General features: G+C 48.6%; 1 protein-coding gene across 2 annotated transcripts in view; it reads right to left on the bottom strand.

Annotated features, from left to right (window-relative positions):
• SH2B2 (SH2B adaptor protein 2) overlaps positions 1-18,980 on the bottom strand; it is a 50,049-nt gene extending 31,069 nt beyond the window's left edge. The window contains exons 1-3 of one of the 2 annotated variants that reach the window (XM_081843521.1): positions 18,888-18,980; positions 18,539-18,649; positions 16,849-16,941 (exon numbers count right to left, since the gene is read on the bottom strand). The gene's annotated coding sequence lies outside the window, so the exon portion shown is untranslated. Of the gene's footprint in view, positions 1-14,226; positions 14,438-16,848; positions 16,942-18,538; positions 18,650-18,887 lie in introns of those variants that run through there. The other variant, XM_081843520.1, reaches the window with a different exon arrangement.
• Positions 18,981-20,372: the final 1,392 nt, after the last annotated feature.

The following is a 20,372-nucleotide window of genomic DNA, read 5'->3' as shown; positions in this document are numbered from 1 at the left end:
ATTCATATATATATATATAAAATCTTTAGAGGTAACTCAGGCTCACCTGGAGATTCAACCCCTTTCCCTGCCACCAGAAGGGGGCCAAGCATATCTGGAGTCTTCAGGTCAGCTTAAAAGTCTGGCAACCCCAGATCAAATCGGGGATCCTCTTGTTACCATTCTCCATCCCCCCATTTGCCAAGCCAAATAAGGATGGCATGAAGAATAAAAGCAAGATTTTAGACGTGCAAAGAGGGGAGGGCAAACAGAGAGAAATGAAGAGAAAGTAAGCCAAAAGGGTCTTTCTGAGAAGCCCCTTCTGCTGAAGCAAGGCCCCGGGCAAAATGACCCCGTTGCTATAGCTCTTGAGGCCTTTGGCTGAAACTTGCAAGGCTGCCTTTTCACACTGCCATCTGCAATCTGTCTTCAGTCAAGCAAACAGTCATCTCTCTGTTTCGTACCAAGCTGGCCAGGCAAGCACCCCCCCACCCCCACCCCAGGGCTGGGTGTCCCAAGCTCTGATTGATAATAACTTTGCTGTGCAAGCCTCCCTTTCATGGAACAACTTCCTAAAGTTGGGGGATTTTTTGAAACCACCACCACCTCCACCCACCTGTACAACAAGGCACAGAAACTGTCATTTTGTTTTTCAGAAAATTTCAACTCACAAAGAGCCGTCTCTCTACAGCGGGGCTGAGGAAACCTTTCTCAGCTAGAGGGCCGCTCACCCAGTTGGGTGACCTTCTGAGGGCCACGTGCTAGGGGTGGAGCAACTTATGCAAATTTTACCTTTGTACAGTAGGCCGCTTTCTACACAAACACACCTCTCAGAGCTGGAGGACACTTTCCAGGCAAGTAAAATCACCCAAAGTTCAAAGCAGGCTCCAGTGATGGGTGCTGTCTAGGAAGAGTTCCGAGGGCCATTTGGAGAGAACTGGAGGTCCACATTTGCCCCCTTGACATGAGGTTTCCCAACTTTGTTGCAAAGTATCAGAGCAGCAAACATTCCCCCTTCGGGAGGAAATTGGAAAACACACAACTGAAGTGTTATTAGCAACCAGAGATGTGGTGCAGTTGATGTGTTTTTTAGCTCAGCGAATTATGGATTGTCCAGCCAGTTGGGGGAGGGGAAGAAATGCGCCGTTCATGTCAACCACTTACTGGGCTAATGCAACAACAGTATATAATAATCCCAGCCATCGACTGACATTTTCATTAGCAAGAATGGAGGCAGAGTGGTGGGAGAAAAAGAGGAAGAAGACCCCAATGGCTAAATGGCCATGATTCCCTGAAGAGATAGAGAAAAAGGTGGCCAGCAATTGGGTTGTGAGCCGGCTCCCTCCCAGGGCAATTTGATCGTCGCCAGTTTTGTTCAAGGTGTGGATAGAGGCACCCCCACAGACTCACTCCTAAGAAAAATACTGCTAGAAATTGTAGCTCTGTGTGTGTGGGGGGGGTGTCTCCTAACAACTTTCACAACCCTTAATAAACTATAGTTCTCATGTTAAAGCAGTATAAGAATGTTTTAACTGTATGGTGTGAATATGACCTAACTCGGCTTCCCTCACCCTGGAAATTGCCTTTGGATTAAGACAGAGGCAGCCACCCTGGGCTACATTGACACCTGGGGACCGGGGTGGCACTGTGGCCTAAACCACTGAGCCTCTTGGGCTTGCCGATCAGAAGGTCCGCAGTTTGAATCCCCATGATGGGGTGAGCTCCTGTTGCTCTGCCCCAGCTTCTGCCAACCTAGGAGTTCGAAAGCACACCAGTGCAAGTAGATAAATACGTACCGCTGCGGTGGGAGGGTAAACGGTGTTTTCATGTGCTCTGGTTTCCGCCACGGTGTCCCGTCGCACCAGAAGCGGTTTAGTCATGCTGGCCACATGACCCAGAGAACTGTCTGTGGAAAAACACCAGCTCCCTTGGCCTGAAAGCGAGATGAGCGCCACAACCCCAGTCACCTTTACATTGACACCATGCATTTGAAGAACTATGACACCATGTCTGCTTAGACATGGCTTCCCCCAAGGAATTCTGGGAACTGAAGTTTGCTCATGTTGCTGAGAGTTGTTGGCAGACCCCCATTCCCCTCATAGAACTGCAATTCTTGGGACTGGTTTAAAAACACATCGTTCTGCACAGGGAACTCTGGGAATTGTAGCTCTGAGGGAGAATAGGGTGCCTAACAACACTCAGCACACTTAACACACTACAGCTCACAGAATTCCCCTCTTTAAAAAATTGCTACTACCTCCAACATCATCACTCCCCCCAGGAATTGTGAATGAAATGACCCAAATTTGTATGCAGGTAGGGGGTGTTTAATTTTCATACAGTTGCATGGTTTCCCCTCCCCTTTACTTTTGTATATGTCAAGAAATTATATGTTCTTGATTAAATGAATAAACATAAATATATTTTTTAAACTTTTATTTTCATAATAAGCTAATAATCAGCTCAAAATGCTTATTTTGGAGCAAGTTTCAGTCATGCAACCAAAGTTCAGAAAGGAGGTTGCTTGTCTAATCTCAGGTGGGAGGGAGTTCCACAGGCTTGGGCCCACTAAACTGAATGAACGGCTTCTAGTAGTTACAAGCTGTGCTTCCAAATGGGAGGAAAATGCTATCGATGGCCTACTAGCCATAATGGAACCTCTGTGCTTAGGAATAGTCTAGCAATGAATACCTGATGCTGGAAGCATCAATGGAAACAAGTATGGCAGCTTTATACCCTGCTTGTGGGCTTCCCAGAGAAAGCCAGCTAGCCACTGGATGCTGGTTTGGTGGACTGTCTGCCAGATCTTGCATGGTTCCTCCTCCTGTGTTATCTCTCTTAGCCCAGCCTACCTCACAGGGTTGTTGTGAGGATGCAATTGGGGAGGAACAAATCAATGTATGCTCTCCTGAGCTGCATGGAGAAAACCGTGGGATGTAAATACAGTTAAATAACTAAACAAATCAGGCCTGCCTACTTTTTCCTAACACTGCTGGTGCACACAAACAAGCCTGAGGAATGAGAGAATCCAGGTCAGGAATAAATTTCCTTATTTAACATATTTTCTAGCCCAACTTGCATGTAAACATTGCCCAGCAGGAAACAAGAAAAAACGACAATCGTTTACAACACATAAAATAAATAATATCATACACTGGGGGTTGTTTCCAATGCTTGTCCTACTCAAAGAAGACCCACTGAAGTTAATGGAGATGATTAACATGGGTTCATTCATTTCAGTGGGTCTATGCCACATTGAACTTAGGGAGATCAACCAAAAGATTACTACATCTGAAGATTAAAAATTGTCCAATTTAAGATCCTAAGAAGAGCCAGGTGGTTCAGGCCAATGGTCCATCTAGCCCAGCACCCTGTTCTCACAGAGACCAACCACATGCCTGTGGGCAAGCAGGATTTAAGCACAAGAGCCCTCCCCCCTCCCATGGCTTCCAGCAACTAATATTCAGAAGCATTGCTGTCTCCGACCGTGGAGCCAGAGCACAGCCATCATGCCTAAAGGTAAAGGGACCCCTGACCACTAGGTCCAGTCGTGGCAGACTCTGGGGTTGCGGCGCTCATCTCGCTTTATTGGCCGAGGGGACCGGCGTACAGCTTCCAGGTCATGTGGCCAGCATGACTAAGCTGCTTCTGGCGAACCAGAGCAGTACACGGAAACGCCGTTTACCTTCCCGCCGGAGTGGTACCTATTTATCTACTTGCACTTTGATGTCCTTTCGAACTGCTAGGTTGGCAGGAGCAGGGACCAAGCAACAGGAGCTCACCCCATCGCGGGGATTCAAACCGCCGACCTTCTGATCGGCAAGCCCTAGGCTCTGTGGTTTAACCCACAGCGCCACCCACGTCCCAGGCCATCATGCCTAATAGCCTTCAATAGCCTTGTTCTCTGTGCATTGCTACAGTCCTCTTTTAAAGTCATCCAAGCTGATGGCCATCATCACTGCCTCCTGTGGGAGGGAGTTCCATAGTTTAACTATCCACTGAGTGACAAAGCCCTTGCTTTTCTCTGCCCTGAATCTTCCAGCTTTCAGCTTCATTGGACATCCACGAGTTCTAGCGTTATGGGGAGACAAACATTTCTCCATGCAATGTGTAATTTTACAAACTTCGATCATGTCGCCGCTTGCTCACCTTTTCTCTAAACCAAGAAGTCCCAAATGTTGCAAACTTTCCTCGTAGGGGAAAGACTGCATGTTACTTTTGGGTTGCCGTAGGCAAGATAAAGTGACTAACAAATGAACAATTTTTTTAAAAGGGGGAGTCGCTCTGTCCCCTTGATCATTTTGGGTGACATTTTCCGAATTTATTATAAATGTTACCCCTCTCCAATCACCTCCTGAACAGGATTCATGACAGGATATTGCAGCACTGAGAGAGTTTCCACTCGCTCCAGCTCTGCCTCATTGATGGTGGAGGGAGCAGAACTTGGAGAGCGGTGCCTTTTCACCTCTAATAACACCACCACACTGGTGTGGCAAGAAACCTCACTTCCTCCCAGACCAGCAACAGAGACGCCAGGCTGTATCCCTTAAAAATAGGAGTAGGCAATGTTTCTTCCCCTTTCCAGGGCCACACATTCCTTCAGGGGCAATTTGTTGGGGGCCACATTCTGAATTATGGTGCTGGAGGAGACTCTTGAGAGTCCCATGGACTGCAAGAAGATCAAACCTCTCCATTCTTAAGGAAACCACCCTGAGTGCTCACTGGAAGGACAGATCCTGAAGCTGAGGCTCCAATACTTTGGCCACCTCATGAGAAGAGAAGACTCCCTGGAAAAGACCCTGATGTTGGGAAAGATGGAGGGCACAAGGAGAAGGGGACGACAGAGGACGAGATGGCTGGACAGTGTTCTCGAAGCTACAAACATGAGCCTGACCAAAGTGCAGGAGGCAGTGGAAGACAGAAGTGCCTGGCGTGCTCTGGCCCATGGGGTCACGAAGAGTCGGACACGACTGAACGACTAAACAACAACAACAACATTCTGACTGTATGACTGCCCCTTTTCCACCTGCCTGCTGCCCTCTTCTTCTTCTGCCTCTTTTTTCTTTCAGGCCAGCTGTTCTCACAGCCAACAACCAGATATCTCTAGAAAGCATAAAACAGGACAGGAGGACAATTGCCATGCCCACTCGTGATTCCCACAGTAACTGGGATTCAAAGGCATATCGCCTCCAATACTGGTTTAGCACATAGAAGGCCCCAGGTTCAGTTTTTGTCACCTGAGACCATGGGAGCCTGTCAGGGCAGACAGTACTGCACTAGATAGACTTAGGTAAAGGTAAAGGTACCCCTGCCCATACGGGCCAGTCTTGACAGACTCTAGGGTTGTGTGCTCATCTCACTCTATAGGCCGGGAGCCAGCGCTGTCCGCAGACACTTCCGGGTCACGTGGCCAGCGTGACAAGCTGCATCTGGTGAGCCAGCGCAGCACATGGAACGCCGTTTACCTTCCCGCTGGTAAGCGGTCCCTATTTATCTACTTGCACCCAGGGGTGCTTTCGAACTGCTAGGTTGGCAGGCGCTGGGACCGAACGACGGGAGCGCACCCCGCCGCGGGGATTCGAACCGCCAACCATGCGATTGGCAAGTCCTAGGCGCTGAGGTTTTACCCGCGTCCCCTTAGATAGACTTAGTATAAGACAATTCTTATATCACAACCACTGTAGGCTGCAATTTATTTGTTGCATTTGTATCTCACCTTTTTCTGCAAGGAGCTCAAGGCAGCTGACATTATTCAACCCCTCGTTTATCCCCACAACAACCCTGTGAGGTAGGTCAGGCCAAGTGGCAGTGGGTGGCCCAAGATGGGCTTCATGGCAGAGTGGGGAATTGCTTTTGAACCTTGGTTTCCTACAACATGGCTCTCTGAGAAGCTCAAGTCGAAATGCATATGCTTTGCATGCAGAAGATTCCAGGAGTCCTGGCTGTCTCTTGGCAAAATCAGAATCTCAGCATGGTGGGAAGTTTTTAAGGTTTTATATAAGAAGTCAGTGCAACGTTCCAGCATGGGTTTACGGGGCTTCAAATTCATAAGGCACAGCAGAGATCTGTAATATGTCACCAGGTGTAAGCTGCTCTCTCCTTTTGAAAAGCAGGGCAGGCATAGCTATTTGCATAGCTGGTGTCCTTTAGAGGCTTGGCATGCAAGATTTTGTTTGTGCTGGTCTTGTTGCCTCCATGTCCTTGGAGGAGTTTTCGGAGCCATCTTGCCCTCAGACTTATCCCCAAGCATCTTTCCAGAAGGGGATGGTTCTTCACTGACTGGAAGGCAACTGAGACAGTTCAACAGGTGGGGAGGTGTTAGGCCAGGGGTATTTGATGACTTGCAGGTGAGCCATTTTCTTAACAACCTGCTTGACCCTTCACAGAGATCCAGGCCTTGGTCCCGCTATCCACTGTGCAAGTGTTAGGAATATGACAGGCGCGTTTTGCACCTGGCTATGAGCCACCTGCAACCAAGTGAAGATGCCTGGGTCCCAGGATGGCGCCTGACGTCACCACCATCTGGGGGTGCGTGCCTGAAAGATCCTTGGATTTTGACTGTTTTCACACACTAGCAACACACCCTGTAGAATTCTATCTGTATCGCACAATCAGAATGAGTTTCAGGAACCAAAACGTCTTATTGAAAAATACGGCTTTCTAGCTGCCTGGTCCCCAAATGGCAACTAGGCATTCTGTTTTGGTGGCTGTAATCTTGGTTTAAGGAGCCATTTGGGCGCCTAGCTTCTAGATCTGAGTTTCCACCAACCGAAGTGGCAAATTTCAAAAGCAGCCTCTTCCCATAAGCTTCTGCTTCCCCTAGCCATCAGTACAAGTTTATTTGGATGACAGCCTGCCAATGACTTTTATTTCCAAGCATGGACACTTCAGAGACGCAGCTTGAGGAGGATGAAATACTAGCAATGTTTTGTCTCTGGGTGAGCAGCATTCCTTCCCCACCTCCCTGAGATGGGAACAAACTTTTTCTTTTTCTTTAAGAAGCATAATGGGGATCTATAGAATATAATATAAATAGCACATCAGACTGGCTGTCTCTGTCGACTCCTGTTTGAGCCAGTCAGGAAGCTCCTGGTTTGGTTTTGTTTCTTTTCTTTCTTAATGCCAACTAAATAGTGGTGTTTCACCCCTCCCTGCTGAACAGTCAACGCCGCCTTCCCTTAAATGCAAGCTTTGACTTCCTGCCCAGACTGGCTGAAGGCTCCGTCTGTCACTCAAGGCTTAGGAAACATTTGTCCGAGGAGGCAATAAAACCTTCTTGGATTCTTTATCCGCTGCCCTATTAGGAATTCGTCCAGCGACAGAGTAAGCAAGCGTAGCCCTTGGCTCGGCAATCCATTCCGTTTCCTTCTTCTGATAAAAGCAAGGAAACAGAACAGAAATTTGCATCTTGTGCATAGAGCCAGCATCACCCGATGTTTGCACGAGTGTGTGCAAATTACCTAGACAAGCCAGGCGGCCTAAATCAGGGGCAGGCAGACTTCAAGCTTGTGGGATCTACCAATTTTTTTGCTCTATAAGACTCACTTTTTCCCTCCTAAAAAGTAAGGGGAAATGTGTGTGCGTCCTATGGAGCGAATGCAGGCTGCGCAGATATCCCAGAAGCCAGAACAGCAAGAGGGATTGCTGCTTTCACTGCGCAGCAATCCTTCTTGGTGTTCTGGCTTCTGGGATTCAGAATCCCCCCCTTGTTTTCCTCCTCCAAAAACTAGGTGCGTCTTGTGGTCTGGTGCATCTTATAGAGCGAAAAATACGGTACTTTCTGGGATGTGTCCTTGAATTTTGACAAAGGCACCTGCTTGCCTGAATGGAGGATAAGAGCGGGTGTGTGTGTGTGTGTGCGCGCGCGCGCGCACAAACTAGCCTAAGTTTTATCTATGTCCATTGCTCCACCCATTTTTGTCCCTGACCCCACCCACTATTGGCATGGAGCGCTCAGAAGATCCCACCCCCATTTGGCCCTTGGAGCCAGAGGTTCCCCATCCCTGTTTTGGAACAACAGCCAAGTGTCCTAAATTGGCTGAGGAATTATGGGAAATGCAAATCTATACCATATTAACAGCACTGCCATCTAACACAAATCCGAGCTGGGAAATTCAATTACATGCAGCATGTGAGCTGCAGTATTGCTACACTTGCTGCTAATTACTTTCAACGGTGCAAACTAAACAAGACACCTTGCAGGAATTCCCGCAATCCCCGGCAGCCTGCACAGAAATGCCTTCCCATGCAAAGTGGTCCTCTCTGCCACGGGTATCGCGGTACAGCTTCACCATCCAATCCTTCCAATATAATCTCAAACACTCCCCCGCTGGGTGTGACTGGACACTCCAGGTTGTGTCCAGTTTTAAGTCCTACACTCAGAGTAGACCTACTGAAATGGATGGGACATGAGCAGCTTGCTCATTTGTTTCATTTCTTGGTTGCATGTCTATACCACCATTGCAGCATTTCTGCACATGTGCAAACTACAATTTAGCGCTTCTGCACATGCGCAAGCGTTGAAACCCAGAAGTAACCCGTTCCAGTACTTATGGGTTTGGTGCGGTGCGCACACCGAAATCGCGCAACATTAAGTGTCTGTAACTCGAGGTATGACTGTATATCTAGGAAGTGGTATACTATTCTTTGTTTTCTTTCTTCACGGTTTTAAAGTCACTTTTTATGTGTTATATTTTAATTTAACAGCAACAACAATGTATATACCGCCATTTTATCCTAGGAGGTCCAGGTGGTGCACATGGTTCACTCCCTCCTTATTTAATCATCACAACTAGGCAGAAGGTGTCTCCAGCAGACATGGCTTTGACCCATACTGGGCTTGGCAGCAGCTGAAACAGGTTCCTGCTAGGCTCACCTGGTGAGCCCACCCCGCCCCAACAACCCCCCACTGCCAGGCTGAAAGGGATTTGATCTACCATCAATTGTACCCATTTCCAGTGGGGGCGCCGTCTCGGCCATGTTTGAAAGAAGGGACCCCAGGGTCATCTAGTCCAACCCCCTGCAATGCAGGAATCTCAGCTAAAGCGTCCAAGACAGGTGGCCACCCCACCTCTGCTTAAAAACCTCCAAGGAAGGAGAGTCCACCACATCTTGTGGGAGTCTGTTCCACTGTCTCACTGCTCTTACTGCCAGAAAAGTTCTTCCTGATGTTTAGTCGGAGTCCCCTTGTAACTTGAATACATTGGTTCAGGTCCCAGCCTCTGGAAAGACTTGTTCCATTCTTCATTTTCACAGCTCAGTAACAGCATCATCTGCCTTGCACACAGATTTCCAGGTCCAATCTCTGACATTTCCAAGTAGGCCTGGAGAGGACTCCCCCGTGAAATCCTGGAGAGCTGCTGCCAGTCAGTGCAGACAGTACTGAGTTAGATGGACTAACGGTCTGACTCAAGCCTGAGGCAGCTTCCTGGTCCTTTCCACAAAGCTTAAAAGACGCATCAAAGGTATCATGACAAAAGGAGAGGTGGGGGGGACCCCTGTGCTGCTCAAGCAATAGTTGAACTCCAAATCCCATCATTCCTGACAGCCGTATTGGCTGAGGCTGATGGGACTTGGAGTCCCAACAACATCTGGAGGCCATGAAGGAGCCGCATCCCTGGAACAAGGTTTCACTGATGGTGGTCCACTTTTTGAGATGCATGCAGCATTACCCCGAGTTATATAGGCTATATTTTAATAGCAGCCGGAGTTAACAGTTATAATTAACATTCGCAAAACAGTTGTTAGCGATAAGCACAGGCATCCTGGCATTTGGTGATCTAATTAACACATGTATTGTGATGAGGAAAAAAAGAGAGCTCTGGGTGGTAAGTTTTACTCAGAGTAGATCCATTGAAATTAAAAGGCCTAGCTTAGTCCTGTTCATTCATTCCAACTGATGTGCTCCAAGTATACAGCTGACTGCCACCCTTAATCACTATTAAAGTAGCGTTGCCGAATTTCAAAAAATAAAAACCAGGACATCCCAAAACTGTTGAGCATCCCAGACATCAATTCCACCTTTGAAATCCCAGTAATGTCTTGGAAAATCCGGATGTATGGCAGCTCTATATTAAAGCCAACGGTAACAGAACTGAACATTTTAATGAATTGATTTCAGCTATGTGGAACTGTTGCCCTGATAACAAGTAACATTACCTACCAGAAACAGCAGCTACATTTAAGCCGGTGGTCTCTACTCTCTGGGCAATATTCCTGGCAACCCTTGTCCCAGAATTTGCCTGGATTGGGAAATACCTTCTTAAAACTTCCATCCTTCTTTGGGATTTAGCCTCCCCTCCCAAGGCATCCTGGGACACTTAAGTCTCAGAGCAGGAAGTACACACATATTTACTTATATGTCACATTTATATCCCACCTCTTCTCTAAAGGAGCACATGGTAGCACACATGGTTCTCCCTGTATTGCAGGGGATTGGACTAGATGGCCCTAAGGGGTCCCTTCCAACTCTACAATTGTTAAGATTCTATAATTCCCTTTATCCTCACAACGACCCTGGCCCAAGGTCACCCAGGAAGCTCCATGGCTGAGTGGGGGTTTGAACCCTGGTCTCTCCCAGGCATTAATCCAACCCATGTGCTAGAGACAAGATGCATCTAGAATCCACAAACACTAAACCTGCAAACACACTGCAACTGCTGAGGTATAGTCTGAACTGTTGATAACATGCATTTTTTCAGTTTTTAATGTTATTTTGATTATTTTTTATCATGCCTTTCCTCAGAGCTCAAGCATGGCCTGCCTGCATTTTATCCGTGCCACGAACCCCCTCCGAGGCAAGTTAGGTTCAGAAAATGACTGACTAGCTTACTACTGTGAGTGCCATGGCCCAATGGGGAAAGCCATGGCTATTTAAAGTGGTTTTGTAGTGCTTTTAAATGTACGCTGAGAATGTGGCCTGCTGCGTTCACAAAAATGATCTTGCGCTGGTGAGAGCCCATGTCCACAATACCTGGCAGGCACTAGCTTGGAGAAGCCTGGCTTAGAGTGCTGGATTAGGCCCATGGCAACCAGGTTCAAATCCCCACAGAGCCACAAAGACCAACTCAGGTAACTTTGAGCCAGTCGCTATTCCTGCCAACCTCACAGGGTTGTTGTTAGATTGGAGGTCGGGGGGGGGGATTGAGGGAAATACATGCACCCCCCCACCCCTAAGCTCCTTGGAAAAAGGAATCACAAATGCATCCATATAAATTGTAATGCGCTTGGGAGGTGAGCAAATCCTTCAGCTGCCTACCCAACCTTCCCAAATCTTGGTCCCATCTTCTAAATTATTACAAGAAGCTAGGAAAGGGCTTATCTGCTAGAATGGCTGGGCTGCCACTCAGGAATTCATTTCTGAGATCAACCAACACATGTACAAGCTCCTTTTGACAGGAGCAATACATTCTCAACTGGTGGTGGTTTGTGTGTGGAGTGGGGGAGACACAAGGAGAATTAAGCATCCCTACACAACCCGCAGCCAGTCAACATCATTATTGAACGCTAGTTTTCTTGTTGCTAATGTCCTGCCAATGGTAGGAGCCCCCCACCAGGAAGCAGCACTTGGTTTTGTCCCATTATATGTGGCCACCTGCCATGGATGCTTTCTGCATTGCAGGGGGTTGGACTAGATGACCCATGGGGGTCCCTCTGTCCAATTCTACAGTTCTAGGATTCCTTTTCACTAGGCAACCACTACCCTTAATGGACTAGGATCCACGTACCTACGGGACCGCCTATCCTGGTATGCCCCGCGGAGGACCTTAAGGTCCACAAACGACAACATTTCGGAGGTCCCAAGTCGCATGGTGGTTAGATTGGTCTCAACTAGGGCCAGGGCCTTTTCAGTACTGGCCCCGACTTGGTGGGATGCTCTGTCACAATAGACTAGGGCGCTGCGGGACTTGCTATCTTTCCGCAGGGCCTGCAAGACAGAGTTGTTCCGCCTGGCCTTTGGTCTAGACTCAGTCTGACCCTTATGTTTCCCTCCCCTTATGGTTTTGATCTATGGGCCACTTTTAAAATGAGGCTGCATTTTAAATTGCATTTTAACCTGTATTTTAAATTGGTTTTTTCCCTCTATTATGTTTTTACTGTAATTTTACTGGTGTTAGCCGCCCTGAGCCTGGCTCTGGCCGGGGAGGGTGGGGTATAAATAAAAATTTATTATTATTATTATTATTATTATTATTATTATTATTATTAGACAAGGGCAAGCCCTTCCTCAATTCACTGCCTCCTCACACTTGAAGGATGTATTCAAGAGCATGTACCACACACACAACCCAAAAAACCCCGACAAGGGCCCAACCCCATTTGGTTAGGGCCAGAAACCAAAAGCTCACTCCATATAGAAGCCCGCTTCCAACTAGTGTGACCGACAAACGAAAGCCAGAGAATAAGAGATGCAGTGATAGAAATGATCAAGGGGCAAATTCAGTCTCCTCACAACATTCCCATCCTTCCCAAACAAAGCTCCCCCCCCCCCCAGGTGAAGGGTTGCCATTAGCCATTAGCCCTAAATTCTTCGGTGGGGTTTCCGCCTTGGCAGCGAAGACAGAAGCGTCCTCCACCTTTGACACAGATGAAATGTTTTGCATGCAGAGCACACGGAGACGGAGACACACACACACACACACACACACGCCTTGCCATTGCACCTTCTGCACATCCAGCCCACCATAATGGCAAGTATTCATGCACGGAGCTGTAGACTGGGAAGCAAAGAGGTGCAGGGGGCAAAGGGAAGGGTCAGGGGGTTGCTCAAGGAGCCTGCCTGCCCCACATCTGGAGCATACATCCACCTCACAGAGAATAATCTCCTTGCTCCCCTGAGTCATTTGCAGGGGAAAAACAACAGCCCAGGACCCACTGATGAGGAAGAAGGCAGGAGAGGACCCTACAGCCACTCTGACCCAATTATCACACTACATGTGGTCATTCAGTGGGGAGACTGGGAAGTCCCAGATACGGATTTCTGCAGCCGAACCTGTGGTTATCTGGTTAATCGCACCTGATGTCTGCCCACGCAGGTGTAGGTGGAAAGAGAGGAAAGCACGCAGGCAACCCACCGGCCCCCTCCCCTGCAGAAAGGCCTCCTCCCTTCACGGGTCTCCTTGCAAAATAATTGCAAGTCGGGGTGGAGGGGGCAGCCGTCGTGCTGCGTCTCCCAGATCTCATTAAGGGAAGGAAGGAAGGATTGGCAGGTTCATAGAATATGGATTATTCCCAAGAGATCGCCGTCCTCGCTTCACGCAACACCACTCAGGATGCAAAAAAACAAAAACCACGTCGATCTGGCCGTGTGTGTGTGTGTGTGTGTGTGTGTGTGTACGGCATTGTAATATGCAAGAGAAAGGAGGGAGTGGGAGGGAATCTCTCTCTCTCACACACACACGATCACCACCCGACAGAGAAAAGCACCGATAAATTGCAAACAAAACAGGCATAGCGAAAAGGAGGGAGGAGGAGGAAACATATTTCTCCCTAAATATTTCGCCTATGCATGCACATGCACACAAAAACACACACAGAGAGAGGCAACACCTAACGATTCTCCAAGAGGCAGTGCAAATTTACAAGAGGGGTTTGTGTGGATCTCCCCCCCCCCATAGCTGTCACGCACGCACGTGCAAAACACACAGAAGGGCCAAATTCTTCAGGACCAATTTGCACCCCAGAAGGTGGTGGCGTGTGTGTATGTGCATGCGTGTGTAAGTGGCGGCGGCGGCGGGGGGGGGAGCCCCCACACAGCTGCACAATCCAGATGTGCACCTCCTGTCATTTTAAGGTGGCAGCGCTCGCAACACACCCAGCAGGAAGCAAACCCCGCAGGGGGCTGCTTTGCTTCCCCAGCAGACCACCCATTCGCGCTTGCGTTTTTAAAACCCCCACAACGTTACAAACCAAACTGATCCGGAGGGTGGAGGAGCGTCCCCGCACAGCCTATAAAAGCACACACACGCAAAACAAGCGATGCTTAATGGGAAAGCCACAATTAAAATAATTTTTAAAAACTGCAAAACGAGACGATCGGTGGAAAGCACCATTCCTTGAAATCGCGGCCCTCCTTCGAGCCACCCCCAGCAAACCTTCCCGCTCGTGCAAAGAGCAAAATCTTGGGATTAAGAGCAGGAGGAAAGGACCGCGGAAAAGCAGCAGCAGGAGGCGGCGGATTTTGCTGCTTCTTTTCCTCGGAGGAGGAGGAGAGGGCGAAGGGGGAGGCGGCGAGGGCGCAGCGCTTACCGGGCTTGGAGAGGCATGGAAGGGGCGTCGGGTCCGCCCGGGCTCGGTCCTCGCCCGGCGGCGTCGGTACCAGGGTGCAGGGACGGAAGGGAAGCGCTGGGGCGGGCAGGCGAGCCGCTACCGGCGCGCAGCAGCTCCCGCTGCGAGGAAGAGGGGCCCCCGCCGGTGCCTCCGAGCCGGCCCCGGTCTCCTCCCACTGGCTCGGCGGAGAAGGGTTTAAAGGGCCCGGCAGGCGGAGAAGGAGAGGTCATGTGACGAGCCGGCTCTCGCTCACCGCCCCCCCGTCACACACCCGCGGTAGGCAGGGGTTGTCTTCAAAACAAAGAGCAAAAAAGACGCCCCTGAGCATGTGCAGAGCGCGTACCTAACTAGGCAGGGACAGCTCTGCTCCGTGTGAAGACGTGGTTATTTTTTCCACGTTGTCAAGCACGTACAGGGGGCGTGTCCCCACCCCAATGAATGACCAGGTCTGATTTGGAATCACAGAATTGGAAGGGACCCCAAGGGGCATCTAGTCCAACCCCCTGCAATGCAGGAATCTTTTGCCTAACGTGGACTTCGAACCTGCGGCCCTGAGTCTCATGCTCCACCAACTGAGCTATCCAGCTATCATACATGAAGTTGGGCTTTCTGAAACATACACACAGGCAGACAACTGGGGCTTAAGCATGAACAGAGGGCTTTCCTTTCCTTGTTTAAGTATAACCAGATACAGCTCGGATACACAGGGGGTTACTTTTAAGTAACAGAGTTGATTCGAGCATGTTGAATGAAACCTTCAGACGTGATATTCAGGGAGTTTTTAAATATAAAAAGTGGATTCTGTGAACTTGAGCATGTGCAGAGTGCATTCTCGCCACACTGAGTGAGCATGGCACTTAAAGTAGCCACAATTTAAAGGAAGGGAAAAATTGAGTTGGGGCAGCACATTCTTTCCTCAGCTAAGAGCCACCCATCTGCTTTAATATATTATACATGAAGTGATTTTTAAAAGGTCTTTGTGTACACAGAGAATGCCTTTCCATCCCTCCAAGTAAGTAAGCGCCACAGCAAATGCCACCCTTGGTGGAGGAATAGTCCTGCTTTAAAGAAAGGATAAACAGGGTGCCACTGAGAATGTGCAGAGTGCCTGCCTGCCTCAAGCACAGCCTGATGCTAAGACATGGCAATAAAAGGCAAGGGAGGGGGAAATGGGAGAAAAGACATTTTGCTGCCTGAGGCGCAGAGGGGACTGACCGCTAGGGCAAGGTGGTTCACTTCAAAATCCAAGGCTGTCTTGTATTCCATCCGCCTACCCCATTCATAACTTTCCAATCATTCAGAGACTGCCCAGAGTCTTTTCTGCCCATCTCCTCTGCTGGCCAATCACAGCTGTGAACAGCACAGCCAATCACAAATATTGTTATGGGCACCTGGTCTCACCCTTCAACTTTGTCTGATGGTGGGAGGAAGGGAGCTGGAGAAAGGGGCCTCTCAGCCTAGCCTACCTCACAGGGTTGAGTTCAGATAGATGCTAAGCAATTGTACGGCTGCATTTTAAGTGCCACATAATACTCGTTCTGCATTTGTAAAGAAATTGATCTTCACTGTAGTCTTTCTGGCGACTACTAAAAAGGTGTTTGTTTAGGCTAGCCTGTCCAGATATGTAGAACATTCCCGTGTTTTAATCTGTGTTTTGCTTATTGCTGGTTTTCATTATTTGAATGATTTAAATAGCTGGTTTTAACTGTTTTTGGATCATTTTATTCTTTTAATCCGTTTGAGGGTTTTTTGTGGGGGTTTCTTTTACAATCAAGCGGTATGGAAATTATATGAAAATAAATAAATAAATATTTGCAAGTGGGGAGGACAAGGAGAAAACCAGAACAAACTGACCACCTCCAGCTAAGGGGCACCCTTAGCTGCCTCCCTGGGTCCAGTGGTCATCAGCCATCTCTGTTGGGGTGAAGTATGAAATGGCATCTACACACCCCATTCTTTGGTTGACAGCCAAAGAATTTGATCTGGCAGCTCAATCTTACATCATCATCAGCAATGGGACAGTGTTCGTTCTCTCTCTCTCTCTCTCTCTCTGACACACACACACACACACACACACACTTGGGGAGCAGCATGTTAGTTTACGGGGTGACGGCCAGGCCACAGGAATGCCAGTTTGGTCCCCGTGACTAGGTGCCCGAGGCCATGAGTGCCATGGCCCTGACACCGAAATTTGTTGGTGCCCGGCCCCTTTCTGGGGAATTTTGTGGGTGCTCAGGTACCCAGGGAGTTGGCACCTATATTCCCGGCCATATGGCACAAACAGTTCTGCTTTCCAAAACCTCACAGCCCGAAACCTTACAGCACCTGCCGCCTGAGGCAGCTGCCATATCACTTTGCCTGATGGAAGGGCCAGACCCTGAACCTGAGCTTGCTTTATTTATTTATTTAGATCATTTGTGCCTTGCTCTTCAGCAAAAAAAGCACCTCCCCAGAGCGGCTTGCACATCCAATAAATTAAAACCACCTGCAGGTTTATAATCTAAGAAATCCAACAGACAAGGGAAAGGGGACAGGCTGGGAAGAGGGAGGTGGAGAAGCAAACTCAGGTGCCAATTCTCAAGTAGTCGTTCTTATACTGACCAGTTGGCATAGTAATAATCCCAGGGTAGGTGTCTAGTGAGGCTGGTCTTTCAGCAAAGCATATAGAGGGAGTCCTCCTTCCCATCTCTTCCACTGAGACAGCCTGATGGAATAGAATGTCAGTTTAGTATCCAAAGTCACTCCAAACTTTTCTTCTAAGTGCCAGAGAATGACGTATCCTACACACCTATACTTGGTAAATTATCAATACATCAGCCTTTTCCAACCTGGTGTTTTGGACTACAACTCCCATAAAACCAAGTTGTCTTCCAGGACATCGGGAGGGCACCAGGTTGGCGAAGCCTGCCTTGCAGCAGGGGTAGGGGAACATGTGGCTCTCTGGATGTGGCTAGTCTCCAGCTCCCAACATCCTGGCCATCTGGAGGACTGCAGGTTCCCAGCCCTGCCTTACAGGATGGCACAGATGACAGAAATATTAAGAACTTCCAAGGTTTCACAACAGAAAAGTGGCATGCGCTTGGAAAACCCCCAATTCTCATGCCAGGCTTCATTGCCCAAACCACAGACCTCCTTGTACACTCACAAAAGGGTAGCTACTTACACATCACCCAGAAAGGAAATGCATCATCAAAATAGCAGTCAGGAGAGGACACAGATTTGCATAACATTTGGGCTTACTGATTTATAGGCACGTGTGCACATTTAGAAATAATTGCTGTAGTTTAAATAGAGATGCAGAATATCTCGCCCCAGTGGGTGAGACTGTGATCTGGAGACCCTTATGCCCCTTCAGTCTCCTGTCTAGGTGTTCAAGTCTCCCTTTTTGTGGGGTAGGGCTGTAACTCAGTGGACAAGCACCTATTTTGCACAGAAAAGGTCCCTGGTTGGGTCCTCAGCATCTCCCAAGTAGGTCTGCCAGGGTCTCCACTGAGTCCACTCTGAAACCCTGGAGTAGGGTTTCCCAAACTTGGGTTTCGGGTGGTTTTGGACTATGATTCCCATCATTCCTGACCACTGGTCCTGCTAGCTAGGGATGATGGGAGCTGTAGTCCAAAAACTGCTGGAGACACTGCTAGTACAGACCAAGGATAGCCAATACGGTGTCTTCCAGGTGTTGCTGGACAACAGCTCCCATCATTCCTTACCGTTAGCTATGCTGGCTGGGTCTGATGGGAGTTGCAGTTCAACAACACCTAGAGGGCACCTTCTACTGAGCTAGATGGGCCAACGATATGATTTGTATGAGGCAGCTTCTTATGTTCCTATGTCTTTTGTTATTTTGCTCCCTAGAGCACCCATTTCCAGACTCTCCAGATGTTTGGGGCTGTTTGAACCCTAGCCTCCCCAGTCCCATGGCTGGCAAGAAGCGACAATTTGACCTAGGCCACCATACATCAGTCCTTTTGTGAAGAGGGCTTGATGGTTCAACAACCCCGAGAATTGCAATAGGGGTCTCCTAACACCCCTCAGCCACCTTTGACAAACAACGGCTCCCAGAATTCTTTGCAGGAAGCCATGATTGTTCAAAGCAGTTGCTGTAAATGTATGGTGCAAATTTGACCCTAGTGGCTGGGTGCCTCATGGTGGGCTACCTTCTTCTTGAGTTACAATTTCTACCCACCCTGCTTGGACTTGTGACTGTTTATCCACTTTATTCACTGCAGTCCTGAGGCTGAGGGGAAAGAGGTCAAGAAGCCTCTTGTACCATTGACTCAGAGAAGGCTCCAACTTTCACTCTCTCTTCCCGCCAATGTTTCCATTTCATATCGATTGTTGTTTCTGATGAGTCCACGCCGCGTCCTTGCTGACGAATCAAGGAAACTCGATCCACCGTCCTTGTCTATGAAGAGGAAGTAAAATCTTACACAGCAGACAATTTACCTCTCCCCACCATGCATCTGTTCTCTCCAAGCAAGGTCCAGTGACATCCTGAGGCTGGTGCTTCTTTTCCCAACACTAAGTTAAACTCAGGTTTACGCAATATTCAAGCATCACCCCCCCCCAAATACCCATACCCTCCAGGAAACTGGGGTAACACTGGTTTGAGGGGGGTGGGATGTGTTGTAGATTTTCCTCACATGATCAAGAGAGCTGTTGACAGGAATGCGTCTGAGGAACTCTGAGGTCAAGTCAGAAGGATATAAACTCCCTGCTCATTTGCAGCCTAACCTTAAGAAAAAAATTAAAAAGGTAAAGGTACCCCTGCCTGTACGGGCCAGTCTTGACAGACTCTAGGGTTGTGCGCCCATCTCACTTAAGAGGCCGGGCGCCAGCGCTGTCCGGAGACACTTCCGGGTCACGTGGCCAGCGTGACAAAGCTGCATCTGGCGAGCCACCGCAGCACACGGAAACGCCGTTTGCCTTCCCGCCAGTAAGCGGTCCCTATTTATCTACTTGCACCCGGGGGTGCTTTCGAACTGCTAGGTTGGCAGGCGCTGGGAGCACACCCCGGCATGGGGATTCGACCGCCGACCTTTCGATCGGCAAGCCCTAGGCGCTGAGGCTTTTACCCACAGCGCCACCCGTGTCCCTAAGAAAAAAATTAAAGGTGTCTTAAAACCTTTGGTTTTAATTGCGTGAGGCCCATAGCGCTCTGCTTGAAACTGAGCTGCAAATGGAGAACAAACAGCTTTCCAAAATATAGATAAACCTTCATAATTAAAACACTCAATAAAAACAACCCTTTTAAAACAAGTTGGCAATTTAAACAGGGAGGCTGGTTTAATTGTATTCAGGTTATTAAAGATTCTTTCCTTTAGATCTCTGTGCACATTTATTTATTTACCATTAACTGCATTTATATCCCACTTCTCCTCCATGGTGCTCAAAGTGGCATACATGGTTTGTCTCCTCCCCATTTCAATCTCACAACAACCCTGTGAGGTAGGTTAGGCTGACAGACAGTCACAGGCCCAAGGTCACCCAGTGAGCTTCAGGGCTGTGGGGGTTTGAATCCTTGTCTCCCAGGTATGAACCATTCCTCCACATGCTCATATGTATAGGATTGGGTTGTAAGATTGCAGTCCTAGAAGGCATTACTGAGGAAATGTGTTATCAACTGCCTCATGGGATTACAGTGGTACCTCAGGTTAAGAACTTAATTCGTTCTGGAGGTCCGTTCTTAACCTGAAACTGTTCTTAACCTGAGGTACCACTTTAGCTAATGGGGCCTCCCGCTGCTGCCGCCAGGATGAGATTTCTGTTCTCATCCTGAAGCAAAGTTCTTAACCTGAGGTACTATTTCTGGGTTAGTGGAGTCTGTGACCTGAAGTGTCTGTAACCCAAGGTACCACTGTACTCGGAATCCTTATGAGAGGATCCTTTCATTCCTCAGAGAGATGGTCACTAGTGGTGCACCACATGTATCTTTATATAACTCGCCCGAGAACAGATTCATTTCTTCTTTTCAGAATGTTCCAGAACAGGGGTGAGGAACCTGCATCTCTCCATAGGTTGTTGAACTCCAACTCTCATCTGCCCCAGTCAGGCGTGCTGGGAGCTGTGGTTTCAACCTTATCTGGAGGGCACTGGATCCTCACCCATGTTCTAGAACATTCTGAAAT

This window comes from Podarcis erhardii, assembly GCF_964252035.2.
Source record: "Podarcis erhardii genome assembly, chromosome: 16".
Classification (NCBI taxonomy): Eukaryota; Metazoa; Chordata; class Lepidosauria; order Squamata; family Lacertidae; genus Podarcis; species Podarcis erhardii.
Note: the sequence above shows the minus strand (reverse complement) of the source record. Positions and strands in the feature narration are given on the sequence as shown.